The sequence below is a fragment of the Choloepus didactylus genome, chromosome 20, assembly GCF_015220235.1.
Source record: "Choloepus didactylus isolate mChoDid1 chromosome 20, mChoDid1.pri, whole genome shotgun sequence".
NCBI lineage: Eukaryota > Metazoa > Chordata > Mammalia > Pilosa > Megalonychidae > Choloepus > Choloepus didactylus.
The window spans coordinates 61236188-61251746 of record NC_051326.1 but is presented as its reverse complement, the minus strand read 5'-3'; the positions used below and the strand labels follow the sequence as shown (position 1 = coordinate 61251746).

The following is a 15559-nucleotide window of genomic DNA, read 5'->3' as shown; positions in this document are numbered from 1 at the left end:
CACTGATTACAGCAGAGTTACTGTGAGAAGGTCAGGTTGCAGTGAGAAGGTGGGGTTGGATTAGGCAGGATCTTAAAGCTCTGCAGAGGAGTTAAGACTTTGTTGATTAAAGCCTGATGAGCATCACTCCATATTGGTGGTCAGTTAAAAGTAAGAGGTGAGCCAAAATCACTTCCTGTTCACATATGAACATATATACATATCTCTCTCTCTCTCTCTCTCTCTCTCTCTCTCTCTCTCTCTGTGTGTGTGTGTGTGTGTGTGTGTGTGTGTGTGTATCATGGTTTGAATCAATATGGAAACCCAGAAGATAATGTCCTTGAAGCTAATCCATTCCTGTGGGTATACACCACTTCTGGATGGGAAATTTTGATTAGATTATTTCAGTTGAGGCATGCCCCAGCTGGGTCGTAATCCTTTTACTGGAGTCCTTTATAAGAGGATAAATAGAGAGAGGGAACAGAAGCAAAGAGAAACACACAGAAGCTGAGAGAGAAGGACATGAACAGAAGCTGAGAAAGAAAGCCACAGACAGAGCAGCCTGATGCTGAAAACGATGAAACCCAGGAGAGAAGGACCAGCAGATGCCACCATGGGCCTGGCCATGTGACAGAGAAGTCCCAGATCACAGATTGCCTGTTGATGCCATAATTTGGACATTTTCACAGCCTCAGGACTGTAAGCTTGTAAACTAATAAATGCCCATTGTTAAAAGCCAGCCCATTTCTGATATATTGCATTTCAGCAACTTTAGCAAACTAAAACAATAAGGTTCAAAAGAGTAATTATTGTCATCGTCATCATCATTATTAATAGTTAACACTTGTTGAGTACTTACTATGCATTTTATTAAAGAATTTATCTTCTCTTTTCTTCTGGGATAACCATTATGCATATGTTTGTATGCTTCATGAATGCTTTCAGGCATTCAAATCCCTGAAACATTGCTCAATATTTTCCATTATTTTCTCTATCTGTTCTTCTGATGTATGATTTCCATTGCCCTGTCTTCTAGTTCACTTATTCTTTGTTCTATTTGCTCAAAGCTGCTATTGTATTCCTGTATTGTATTTTAAATTTCCATTATTGTGCCATTCATCCCCATAATTTCTATTATGTTTTTTTTAAAACTTTCAAATTCTTCAGCAGAGCCCAAAAATATATGAAGCAGATAGTGACAGAGTTGAAAGAAGAAATTGATGGTTCTACATTAATAGTAGGAGACTTTAATACACCACTCTCAATAATGGATAGAACACCTAGTTAGAAGACCAATAAGGGAGTACAAGACTTAAATGATAAAGTAAACTAATTAGATTTAACAGACTTATATAAAACTATTCACCCAATAAATACAGAACATTCATTCTTCTCAAGAGCACATGTATCATTCTTCAGGATAGATCATATATGGGGTCATAAAAAAGTCTCAATAAGTTCAAAAATATTGAAATCATGCAATGTATATTCTCCACCCACAGTGCAATGAAGCTAGAAATTAATAACAGAGGGATAAATGGAAATTTCACAAAAATGTGGAAATTAAAAAACATACTCTTAAACAACCAATGGGTTAAAGAGGAAATCAGAAGTGAAGTTAGGAAATATCTTCAGACAAAGGAAAATGAAAATACAACATACCAAAACTTCTGGGATGCAGTAAAGGCAGTGCTGAGAGGAAAATTTACAGATCTAAATGCTTACATTATAAAAGAAGAAAGACTTCAAATCAGAGACCTAACCTCCAAACTGGAGGAACTAGAAAAAGAAGAGTAAAGTAAACCAAAAACAAGCAGAATGAAGTAAATAACAAAGATTAGAGCAGAGATAAATGAAATAGAGTACCAAAAAACAATAGAGTGAATCAACAAATCCCAAAACTTGAAAAGATCAAAAAATCGACAAACAATTACCTAGGCTTACAAAAGGAAAAAGAGAGGAGGTACGAATAGCTAAAATCAGAAATGAAAAGGGGGACTTACTACTGACTCCATTGAAATGAAAGGACTATAAGAGAATATTATGGACAACTGTAAGCCAATAAATCAGATAAACTAGGTGAAATAGACAAATTCTTAGAAACATACAAACTACATATATTGACTCAAGAATAGATAGAAGATCTCAACAAACCAATACTTGATAGAGATTGAATCAATAATCAAAAACCTCCCAACAAAAAAAAGCCCAAGACCCAGTGGCCTCACAGGCAAATTCTGCCAATCATTCCAAGAACACTTAACTCCAATTCTGCTCAAACTTTTCCAAAAAAAATTGAAGAGAAGGGAACACTCTCTAATTCATTCTACAAGGCCAACATCATCCTCATACCAAAGCCAGATAATGATACCACAAGAAAAAAAAACTACAAACCAATATATCTTATGAATATAGTTACAAAAATCCTCAGCAAAATACTAGCAAACCAAATCCAACAGCATATTAGAAGAATTATATACCATGTTTAAGTGGGATTTATCCCTGGTATGAAGGGTGGTTCAATATAAAAAAATCAATTAATGTAATATACCACATTAACAAAATGAAGGGAAAAGTCACATGATCATCTCAATTGATGCAAAAAAGTCATTTGACAAAATCCACCACCCTTCTTGATAGAAACATTTAGAACACTAGAAATAGAAGGAAATTTCCTCAATGCAATAAAAGGTCTACATGAAAAGTCCACAATTAATATTCCACTTAATAGTGAAAGATTGAAAGCTTTCCCTCTAAGATCAGGAACAAGAGAAGTATGCCCACAATGATGACTGTTATTCCATTTTGAACTGGAAGTTCTTGCCAAGACAATTAGGCAAAAAAAAAGAAATAAAATACATCCAAATTAGAAAGGAAAAAGTATAACTTTCCCTTTTTGCAGGTGATATGATCCTATATGCAGAAAATCCTGAGAAATCCAAAATAAAGTTCCTACAGCTACTAAGTGAGTTCATCAAAGTGATGGGTTAGAAGATCAACACCCCAAAATCAGTAGTGTTTCTATACACAAGCAATGAACAATCAGAAGAAATGAAGAAAAATATCCATTCACTGTAGCAATTAAAAGAATAAAATATATAGGAATAAATCTAAGCAAAATGTAAAGGACTTTTACACAGAAAACTACAAAACATTGCTAAAAAGAAATCAAAGAAGACCTTAATAAATGGAAGGATAGTCCATGTTCACAGATTGGATGACTAAATATTGTTAAGATGTCAATCCCACCCATAAAAATGTATAGATTCAATGCAATCCCAATCAAAATTCTAACTAGTTTCTTTGCAGAAATGGAAAAGCCAATTATCGAATATATATGAAAGTGTCAGAGGCCCAGAATAGCTAAATCCAGCTATAAAACAAAGAATGAAGTTGAAGGATTCACACTTCACAATCTTAAAACTTATTATAGAGGCACAGTAATGAAAACAGCATAGTACTAGCAGAAGGAAAGACATATTGATCAATGGAATCCAGTTGAGAACTCACAAATCAACCCTCACATTTATCACCAATTGATTTTTGACAAGGTGGTAAAGACCACTCTATTGGGAACGAATAGTCTCTTCAACAAATGGTACTGGGAAAACTGGATCTCCATTTGTTAAAAAAAAAAAATGAGGACCGCTACCTCACATTATATACAAAAATCAACTCAAAATGAATAAAGACCTACAGATAAGAGTTACTCTTTCTACTCCTAGAAGAAAATGTAGGGAAGTATCTCCAGGACCTTATGTTAGGCAGGGTTTCTTAGACTTTACACCCAAAGCACAAGCAACAAAGGAAAAATAAATAAATGGGTCCTAATCAAAATTAAAAACTTTTGTGCCTCAAAGGTCTTTATTATGAAAGTAAAACAGCCTAAACAATGGGAGAAAATACTTGGAAACTATATATTTTATAAGGGTTTAGTATCCAGAATATACAAAAAAAAAAAAAAAAATCCTTCAATTTAACAACAAAAAGATAACCCAATTAACAAATGGACAAAAGACTTGAATAGACATTGCTCCAAAGAAGATACAGAAATGGCCAGAAAGTACATGAAAAGATGCTCAACGTCATTAGCCATCAGGGAAATCCAAATCAAAACCACAATGAGATACAATTTCATACCCATTAGAATGACTGCTATTAAATAAACAATAAAAACAGATAATAACTAGTGTTGGAGAGAATTCAGGGAAACAGGAACACTCATTCATTCCTGGTGGCAATGTAAAATAGTGCAGCCCCTGTGGAAGACACTGGCATTTCCTCAGAAAGCTATGAATTAAAATTAAAATACAGTTCACCTAAACAATGGGAGAAAATATTTTGGAAACATATATCATAAGGGCTTAATATCCAGAGTATGTAAAAAATTCCTTCAATTCAACAACAGAAAGACAAGCAATACAATTTAAAAATGGGCAGAAGACTTGAATAGACATTTCTCCAAAGAAGATATACAAATGGCCAGAAAACACATGAAAAGATGCTCAATATCATCAGCCATTAGGGAAATGCAAATCCAGCACACAATGAGATGCCATTTCATACCCACTAGAATAGCTACTATTTTTTAAATGGAAGATTACAAGTGTTGGAGAGGATATGGTGAAATAAGAACATTCATTCATTTCTGGTAAAAATGTAAAATGGTGTAGCCACTGTGGAAGACAGTTTGGCAGTTTCTCAGAAAGCTAAATGTAGAATTACCATATGCCTCTGCAATGCCAGTACTAGGTATACACACAAAAGAACTGAAAGCAGGGACTCAAACAAACATATACACACCAATGTTCATAGTGGCATTATTTACTATTGCAAAAATGGAAGCAATCCAAGTGTCCATTAACAGATGATTAGATAAATAAAATGTGATATATACATGTGATGGAATATTGCTCAGCTGTAAAAAGGAATGAAGTCCTGATACATGTGAAAACATGGATGAACCTTGAATTCATCATGTTGAATGAATTAAGCCAGACACAAAAGAACAAATGTATGATCTCACTGATTTGAAACAATTAGGATAAGCAAACTCACAGAGTCAGCAATTAGATTATAGGTTACCAGGGGACAGGGTGGGCTTTGGGAATGGGAAGTTAAGCCTTAAAATGTACAGGGTTCCTATTAGGAATGATGGAAATGTTTTAGTAATGGATGGTGGTGATGGTAGCACAACATTGTTACTGGACCAAAGTGGTGGATTCTTTGCCCGATGTGCTCAAATGACCACTTCCTGAGACACCAGGGTTTCAAAGACAGAAAGTTTTATTGCTAGGCAGTAAGTAGGAGAGCAGATGGCTTATCAGTCCAAAATCTGTCTCCCTGAGTTGCAGTAATTTTGATAGTTTTATAGTATCAAAAGATGGGCAGGTTTTAGGATAATGCACACAATGGCCCCAGATGATGTAATTAGAGGTGATTTAATTATTGAGCATGCGCAGATTGATCACCTGCTTAGTAACAGAAAGTATGCAAAAAAATGGCAGCCTTAACTTGATGATGGGTGACCTTTAGTACTATAGTGAGGTATAGGTGACTTGTAGTTTAAAGTCTAAGCTACTGCGCATGTCAGACGGGCCCATTTTTGTTAGATCCAGCTTCAAGATAACTTTGGACTTCGGGTGGGTTAGTTCTGGGCTGACCCAAGACCCTTCATTAATAAACATTAGGGGCTGTCTTTAATGATCATAAGACTCTAAATTCAAGAAACCCGATTAAATGGGTACAAGTGAAGGTTAGTCACAAGGTTTTTACAATCACAAAGACACAAGATAAAGGCTATACAATCATTATCAGAGATCAAGGCAGCTGGAATACAGTTCACATTTCAGATACTTCCCTCTGTCTACTCTAATATACCAGAAAGTAAAAAGGAATATCTATATAATGATTCAGTAATCATAATAATCCCTTAAATCCTAACTTCTCAGTTACAACATTGTGAATGCAATTAACAGCACTGAGATATAAATATGCATATGATTAAAAGGGGAAATGTTAGATTATATATGGTAACAGATTAAATTTTTTTAAAAATATCCATGGAACTATACTACACAGACAGGGAGTCCTAAGTTAAACCATGGACTTTAGTTAGTAGTGCATTTATAAAAATGGCTAACATCAATTGTAACAAATGTCACACACCAGTGCAAGGTGTTGGTGGTGGGGTGGTGCATGGGAATCCCATATTTTATGCATGGTTGTTTTGTAAACCCACAACTTCTCTAATAAAGAAAAAAAGATTTTAAAATAAATAAAGAATAATTTCTATCTCCACTGCAGCCAGTCAGCTTCTCCTGGGGAATTCATCAGAGTTACCAACTTGCCACTGCCCTATGGAATTTGGACTTGCCCATCACCATGGTTGCATGAGCTGATTCCTATAATAAATTTCATCATATTTACATATATCCTGTTGGTTTTGTTTCCTTGGATAATCCTGACGAATACAACTAGGCATGATCTAATTCGGGATTTTCTCATTCTATGGGGTTTACACTTCTATTTTATTTAAGCTGTCTTACAACTCTGTAAGTGTTAGTTAATCATAGAATATAAGTAACTCTCATCCACAGACATGCAAATTAATTCCATCAGGTAGAAGGATAACTGATTTCCTTCTCTCCTTCCCATGGAAAAAGGCAATTTTGGACCTATTTTAAAGTACATTTTTTTTAAATAATAAACTTTATTTTTAGGCAATTTCAGATTTACAGAAAAATTGCATGGAAAGTACAGAGAGCTCTCATACAGGCATATCTGTGAGATATTGTGTGTTTGGTTTCAGACCAGTGAAAAAGTCAAATATCGCAATATAGTGAGTCACACGAACTATTTGGTTTCCCAGTGCATATGAAAGCTATGCTTACACTATAGTCTAGTCTATTAAGTGTGCAATAGCATTATGTCTAAAAAAACAATGTGCATACCATAATTTAAAATACTTTATTGCTAAAAATATCTAACAGTCATCTGATCCCTCAGTGAGTCATAATCTTTTTTCTGGTGAAGGGTCTTGCCTCTATGTAGATGGCTGCTGACTGATCAGGATGGTGATTACTGAAAGTAGGGGTGGCTGTGGCAATTTCTTAAAAAATATTTAACATGCATTCATTTCATATTTGTATGGCAGTCATTATTATACAATTTTTAAAAACATACATAAGGAAATTTTTGACTTCAAGTAAGATAAAACCCTAATTCAACTGGGCTGAATAATGAGGAAGTTTTCTTACTTACCATAATATAAGTACAAGCCAGGATGCCTCCAGGGCTGGCTAACTGCACAGTTCAAGTAAGACATCAAAACCCAGGTTCTTTCCATCTTCCAGCTGGGCTCTGCACTGCTCACCAAGCTGGCTTGGCAAACTCTGTGGTTACAAGATGCTGATATAGCTGTAGTACCTCAAGCAGACATGTGAGTGTCTAATGGAATGGTGCAAGGAACACATACCTTTCTATGCATTCATTTTTATGGTTGAGACTTCCACCGAAGCCTGTGAGAGACATCCTCTCCAATACCTCCTTAGGAAGAATTGTGTCATGGGCCCATTACTAAGCCCATTGCTGTAAGGGGGATTGGCTTAGTAAGTAAAGCATGTGGCCATGTGGCAGAGAGTGGATTATCTGCAAAAAATCATGGATCAGTTGGAAAACTGAATATGTCTTTTCCAACAGATATTAGAGACAGTGTCTCCTTCAACTTCATCCTTTGACCTTTAAACAGAGACCCCTTCCCCCATACACTTGTCATGTGGGGGTGTGAAAACATCTCCAATCTTTGGTTTCAGAGCAGACTGCCCTCCAACTTTCCCACTTGACTCTCCTGGGATTTGAGAGCCCAGGAAATAAGGCAGAGCTCTCAGACCACTGTTTCTCTCTACTCTCAGAAAAACCCAGTAACAGTGGCTGAAGCAACTTAAGGTTTACTTTTCTTCTCATAAAATTTCCAGTGGTGGGCAGCCCGGGTTGGTATAGCAAGAACCAGGAGGTTGTTAACGCCTTAGCTTCTTTCTCTCCTTCGGCCCTACCACCCTTCAAGTCTCCTCAAGGCAGTCCCAGGCAAGATGGCTATTACAGCATAAGCACCTTGTCAGTATTGTAGGTAAAAAAAAGGGGGGGGATGGACAACACAGGAGACTGAGAAGTGTGCTTTGGCAGCAGGGCATGATGTTGCTCCACCCCACCCCTAAAATAAGGATTCAGATATAAGGAAAAAGGGGAGAAAGATTGGAGGTTGGGCATGTAGGAATCTCTGCTGCATACACCAACTTCCTGGTCCTGAGGCCTCCGCTTCTCACCCTCCCAAACACGGGCTCTGGGCTGTGCACACTCCTGGATTCCAGGACCAACTGCTCCAGTGAAGGGCCTGCTCCACAAAGCAGGCATAAGCTGAGCTGACCCAGCCAATCTACCCCCAGGGTCCCCTACCCAGAGGTGAGGATCATCAAGGATCAGGGCTTTTTGTTTTTCTAAATGAGAAGTCAGTGTCTAGCTCCTGATAGTCTGTGGAATGCCTCTCTCACCCCTTCCCTTTCTCTAAGTGTGCCCTTGACCCCATTCTCCATTCACTCTGGCTTGCAAAGTTGCTGTTTCCAAGTAAGTCGGTCAGTTCTGGAACTTTAATTGGAAAGGTATTTGGATGCTGAACTGAAGCATATAGTCACTAAAATAATGCTGCTGCAGATAGATATAGCTGGGGAGGCATGGGGTAGGGGTGAGTGAGAACAGATCAGCACAACACAATTTTGGAAAACACTTGCAATACACAAATCTGTGCATTTTAACACTTTAGAGAATCAAGCTGTCTTCAACATGCCTCAGATCCAGGTTATATCTCCCAACGAATTGTTCAAAGCATGTTGGCAAATGCAAGAGATTGTTATTTTTTTATCATCATTGTCATCATTTTATATCTATGAATATATATTATATATATAAGTTTTATATGTCAGTCTTCAACCAATAGTTGTTAAATTACTACAACTACCTCAATTTTGCTAAGCGTGATAAGGGACTATGTCCCAGGCATGGTGTTAATTATTTTACATTCCTCATCTCATTTAATCCCTACAGATACCCAAGAAGCACAAATTTTAAATTTATTTTTATGTTGACTAATAAGGAAACAGGCTCAGAAAATGTGTCAAGTAATTCCCCAAGGTCATACAGCTAAGTGGCAGCATTTCAACAGAGGTGTGCGGAATTGTAGAGCTGGGTCTCCCCAGCACAGCCACCCACTGCCACATCCTTCCTGGGTTTTCTCAAGAGAGAAAAAATAGACCTAAATTTTGCAGAAGTACATATGAGCACCCAAAAAATAACATTACATTACTTACTTACAATTCATTAGTTGTTCCCTAGGACTCCCCAGACATTATATTTTGTGTGTGGGAAAAGCACAAGTGGGTTTTGGGTTAATTACCTTTCCACGTGCCTCAAATTTTTATTTAATTAGCACTATCTGTGACAAGCAGAAATTTTCTCTAATTGCACGTGCATTGCATTGCAAACCAATGTTACCTTAGATTTGCTGTTTATGTTTGCCTCATGTTTCATTTTGCACTGTGTGTATCCTTTGGCACTGATTAATGCCCCTGAGCTTTGGGATCATTTTTGCTAAGTTCTTATGCTCATGTCTAAATCAGATCTTCTTTATGTAACCCCTAAAAATTCCTCTGTGGTATCCAAGATCCAGTATGCTAAACCTAGGCAAAGAACATTGTCTAAATTTATCAACCACAATTTCAATTAGTGTCCTCAAGACCCTTTTCAAAATTCACTAACAAAGTCGCAAAACATTAACATCAATTTCTGTTAACTTTAAAATCCAGAACTTTGTGAAGAGGGAGTGCTCAATGTTTAAGAAAAGAAGGCGCAAATATCAAATTGGATTGCCTTTTACTGTGCAATTCTCTTGAAATGCACAATGAATAGAGAGGCATTTTGCTGTTAGCAAACCCCAAAGATCCTCACTGTTTTTTTTTTCCTTTCCTGTTTTTCTACATGAGTGTATGGATTCACATTCTTGAAAACATATCTTATTACACAATGGGTCCCAAAGATGGGTTGGGTAGACAGTAGCTATTAGACTGATTTTTCTGCCATATTCATTTTTCTTCTCCTTTGTCACTTTTCCTGATCCGCTCTGGGTCATTATAACTCACCTTAGTAAATCATTTGAAAGTTTCTCACTATTACCCTAGTGCTATTTTTTCTTTCAAATTGTCCAGGCACAGAAGAACCTCTCAGATGGGTAATTAAGAAAATTACAAATTTGTATTTTTTTTCAGTAATGGTTTTTCAGATTTGTAGACATGTAAGGCAGCATCATAATAAATTCAACACCCAGGGCATTGCTTCAACATTTGCCAAATAAATGAATGCAATTCATGACCTCGTTCTATTGAGCTGTAAGTACATAAAAGAGACAGCTGTTCAGCTTCAAATGACATAGAATCACTGGTACAAAAGCACTGGACATGCAGGAGCTAATAAAATGCTGGCTTTGTGGGGGGGGCGGGAGGAATAAGATGAAATTTCAAAGGCTTAGCATAATGAATTTTAAATCACATTTTCCCCATATAACTACAGTGTGAATCTTTCACTTAGAAAAGTTTGCAAAACTCTACCATAAGTAGTAAGCTCTGCAGATATATTTTTATTTTCAAAATGAAAATTACAAAGAAGACAAGATTTTATCATGCTTCCCTTTGCTCATCTCCTAAAACATCCATTGTCTGTAAGTTGGCTTCAGATAAAATGAAATAAGTAATACTGCAAATTCTAACAAGTTCAATGTTACCACATTCTTTCCCTGCCTGACTGATGGAAACTCTGCACCTCAAATTCTGTTAAATATTTTTTACTAGTCTTTTTACATTTTATTTCTATGAATATAGAAAGTTCTATTTAATACTGATTCTTATAATCTTTATCCATATTTGCTTTGTGCCTTGGTACGTAGTCATTTTTGTAGATTAGGCCTGTTAGTATGTACTATTTTTCTGCTTGAGCTATCAATTATTGGAGCTGAGTATTAAAATCTCTCACTCTGATTAGGGATTTGTCAACTTCTCCCAGAAAGGCTGTCAAATTTTGTTTTATGCATTGCAAGCATATGTGTTAGGTACATTACCAAATTCAGGATTTTTTTCTTCTTTCTTATGAAATTTTTCTTTTACCATATTTAATGACTCCTTTGATCCTTAATGCCTTAATTCAAAATCTATTCTGTCTAATACTAATATAGCTAACCATTGTCTTTTTGTTATCTATTTGTCATGTTGGTTATCTTTCAAATATTTTTTTTTTTTAATTTCACCATGTCTGCCTCATTATGTTTTGGGTAGGCTAGCACAGACTGGATTTGTCTTCTTATCCAATCTGACATACATTTATGGTTAATTGATTTGCAACAAGAGTGTCAAGATAATTCAATGGGGAAAGAATAGTCTTTTTAACAAATAGTATTGGGAAAACTGGATATTCAAAAATGGAAGAATGAAGTTGAACCCCTACCTCATACCATAACTGAAAATTAACTCAAAATGGATCAAAGACTAAATGTAAGAAATAAAACTATAAAACTCAGAAGAAAACACAGTTATAAATCTTCATGTCCTTAGATTAAGCAATTGGTTCTTAGATAGGACATCTAAAGCATAAGCAACCAAAGAAAAAATGATAAATTGGATTTCATCTAATTAAATTTAAAATATAAAACATTTGTGCTTCAAAGAACACTGTCAAGAAGTGAAATGGCAATCCATAGAATAGAACAACATTTTGCAAATCATATATCTGATGAGGGTCTATTATCCAGAAAATATAGATAACTCTCACAACTCAATAATAAAAAGATAAATGACCCAATTAAACAATGGGAAAATGACCTAAATAGACATTTATCCAAAAAAATACCTAAAATGGAGAATAAGCACATGAAAAATGTTCAACGTCATTAGTCACTAGAGAAAAGCAAATCAAAACAACAAAACTTCACACCCACTGAAAGGTATATAATCACAAGGGTTGGCAAGGATGTGGAGAAATCAGAGCCCTTATACCCTACTGCTGGGGCTGTAAAATGGTACAATCACTGTGGCAAACAGTTTAGCAGTTCCTCAAAACACTGGGCATATACCCAAGAGAATTGGAAACACATGTTCAGAGAAAAACTGACACATGAATGTTTATAGCAGTATTATTTATAATAGGCAAAAAGTGAAAATAACCCCAAAGTCCATCAACTAATGAATGCATAAACAAAATACTATATATCCATACAATGGAATATTATTCAGCCAGAAAAAGAAGTTCTGATACATGCTACAACATGGATGAAACTTGAAAACATTATGCAAAGAGAAAGAAGCTAGTCACAAAGGACCATATATGAACAGTTCAGAACAGGCAATTCCATAGAAACAGTAAGTATATTAGCGGTTGCCAAGGATTGAAAAGAGAGTGGGATGGGGAGTGACTACTAACAGGACAGGGTTTTTTGGGGCGATGAGTATGTTAAGAACTTAGATATGAATATATTTAGATATGAATATGCCAAAACCCACAGAACTGCACCCTTTAAAAAACTCAATTTTATGGCATGTGAATTATAGCTCATTTTTAAAAACAAAGTAACTTCGCTGCCTCCCCCAGCTCCACACCTGCACAGGCTGGAAAAAGCTCTCCTGTGAGAGTGGAGCCAAGGGAGAAAAGAATGACAAACAGGAACATATATTCTCAAATCCAAGTCTCTGCAAGAAAGGATTAAAATATGGGAGGGGGTCCCAAGCAGACAGTAGATACCAGAGGCAAACCCTGCAGGTAACAGAAAATGGTCCAGTGGAGCCTAGGGGGTGGGAGTATGGGACAAGATATCTTGACATTTAAACAGCACCAACACTAGTAGAACTGACAAGCCAACACCTGGGAAAACAGCCAGGAGACAGCCAGGAAACAGCTGTGGAAGTGCACCTCACAGGTGTAATAAGTGGGTTCCTAGTATTTTAAAATTAAACCAATTAATGTCCTACTTGACCTGTGTTTAGAAGAGCTGACTGCATAAAGGGAATCTGGGAGTGAACAGATTATATTATAAATCAAAGTCACCCAGTGGTTTTCCTGTTGGGTTCAGACAGGCCTGCCCTCCAGGACTCACCCCTGTACCTGACAAACCATCAGCAGCGACAACAAGGGCTAGTCTTGCTCTGGTTATGTCAGTAGCCAAACATCACTGCATCTAAGGAACCCACAGGGCACTCAGGAGCACAGAGAGCAGGAGCTACACACTTTCATCCTGGGTCACACAATCCATGTGCAAAGATTATCCATGAAACAGCATGACACCCAATAAAATCCCTGTACTTTAACTGCAAATTGCATAGAAAGTCACTGCAAGTTTGAAGAAGAGGGAGCTCAGAGCCTGGAACTCATATGAGGAGGAAATACCCTGGTGAGAGAAGAACAGAGTTCATTCTCTTAGTCACCTGCATCTGACTATAGATTCTGACTGGTTCCTCCAGAGAGCATCTGTGGTTGGGCGGGGTAATTACGTTTAAGTTTGGGCCTTAGCAAAATAAGTGTTACTCATCCTCAGATTATAAATTAGTCATTCTCAAACAGACTTTTGTCATCTTTCATCTGCCTTGAGGGGTTCCACAGGCCCCATTGCAGAAAGCTTCTTCTGATAGCCATGGATGGGCGGTCAATCCCAACACATTCCAGGTGCACCACTTCCTGCACAGAGCGGAGCTCCCAGACCTCAGCTTCAGCAGCCCCTTCCAGATGAGCAGCACTTCTTCCAGCCAGAACAGTTTCAGCTACAAGAAATAGAAAGCTCAATGAGAGCAGCTTTAAAATGAGAATGTTTTATTATATCACATAACAAGAGGTTCAGAGGTAAGAGGTTGAGGGTTGGTTCAGTGGCTCAAGGATTCAGGACTGTGAATCTTTCCATGCTGCTCCCTCCAGTATAATGACTTGATCCATCAACCAATTGTCTCATGGTTGCAATATGACATCTGCATTTTTAGGCATCATGTAGCTGTAACAACACTTAAAGAAGGGGTACATGTACTCTAATAAATCCCCTTCAATTAGGAAGGAAAACCTTTCCTAGAAGCCCCCAGAAGAATTTCCCTAAGATCCTACAGGGTATGTGGGCCTAATGCCCAGGTCCTCACTGCAAGGGAGGCTAAGAGCATGAGTACCTAGAATGTTCAGCCCCTGTGACAGGAGGTGAGTTCTTCTGCCATGGAGAGGAGGGGATGGTTGTTGGGTGGTCAACCCCAATTTATTCCAGGTGTGGTTCTGCCTGCACAGGATGTTCAGAAATAACCTAATCAGGTGATTTTTGTTGAAAAATGGTCTTGTCTGGCAATGATGGAACTCTCACTGAGAGTCTACTAACATTTAAGACCTCAAAGATTTAAGTGTAAGCAATTTTCCAAGCTGAGATGGGATAAATCACAGTTGTGTTCAAACAGATACTTCAATAATGCATTTACCACACTGCTTCCTAATTTTCATTTTATGCATCTGTTACCACATTAGCTTGAACCCTTCAAGGGCTTGGTGTCTTAGCAACTTGGAATTCCAATAGCCTGACTTTGCTCCTGATACAGAGTACAGGTTCTTAAAAGTCCTTATTTGAGAGGCTGGGTGGATAGAGTGCTCCAGAGTCCTATAGGCTATAGGTGTAGGAGATTATTTCCAGATGTGATAACAGGGGAGTTCTCAGGTATGCTGAGCCTGAAAAATAAATAGAATTTCTATTGAAAGAAGCACATGAGACAGAGCATAGAGGATGTAGAGAAGCAGATCTAGACATTCTCTTTTGGAAGTCTTTATCAGTTAGCTTGACTAAATGCACAGAACAGAAAAATGAACTCAAACTGGCTGAAACAAAGAGAAAATGAATTTCCTGATACAATTGGGAGCCCAGAGGTAGGGTAGGACTCCAGGGGGCTTTAGGCTCGTAGGTCGAGCTCCGTTCTCCTGAGGTTCTCTTGCCTCTGACCTCCTCTGTGAGTTAGATTCCCAGGCTGAGACTAGATGGCTGCAGTAGGACCAGACTTGACATACTCAAGGCAAGTTCTACAGGAGAGACCAAGTTCATCTATTCATGTGGCTCTTTCTCTCCAAAGTAAGTTCCTGAGTAAACTTTCCTACAAACTCAGCCTTTGCTCAAATTGGGACACCCACCCATCCTGAACATTGTCCAAGGAAGGGTTTCTATATGACTCAGTCCATTGGTTCTTATGGTGGGGTCCCCAAACCAGCAGCAGCACATCACCCAGGAGTGATTAGAAATGCAGAATTTCAAAGTCCCACTCCAGACCTGCTGAACCAACATCTGAATTTTAACAGTATACCCAGGTGATTTTATGGACATTTAAAGTTTAAGAAGCATTGACTTAAATCACCCTTAAAAGCCTTTAGCTTCCCATAGTAAATATGGCCTATACTAGTCTTGGGTTCGAAGACCATACCATTTAATCTATTGCATGCTGTCATGGTACCATAGTAATGCTTCTGTGTAAAAGACATCCTA

General features: G+C 37.5%; 1 protein-coding gene across 4 annotated transcripts in view; it reads right to left on the bottom strand.

Moving 5' to 3' along the window:
- Positions 1 to 15559, bottom strand: part of LOC119516834 (atherin-like) — a 187467-nt gene that overhangs the window by 92481 nt on the left and 79427 nt on the right. Inside the window, exon 2 of one of the 4 annotated variants that reach the window (XM_037813318.1) lies at positions 10226 to 13826. The exons of the other annotated variants lie outside the window; for them this stretch is intronic. The gene's annotated coding sequence lies outside the window, so the exon portion shown is untranslated. Of the gene's footprint in view, positions 1 to 10225; positions 13827 to 15559 lie in introns of those variants that run through there. 4 annotated transcript variants of the gene reach the window in all.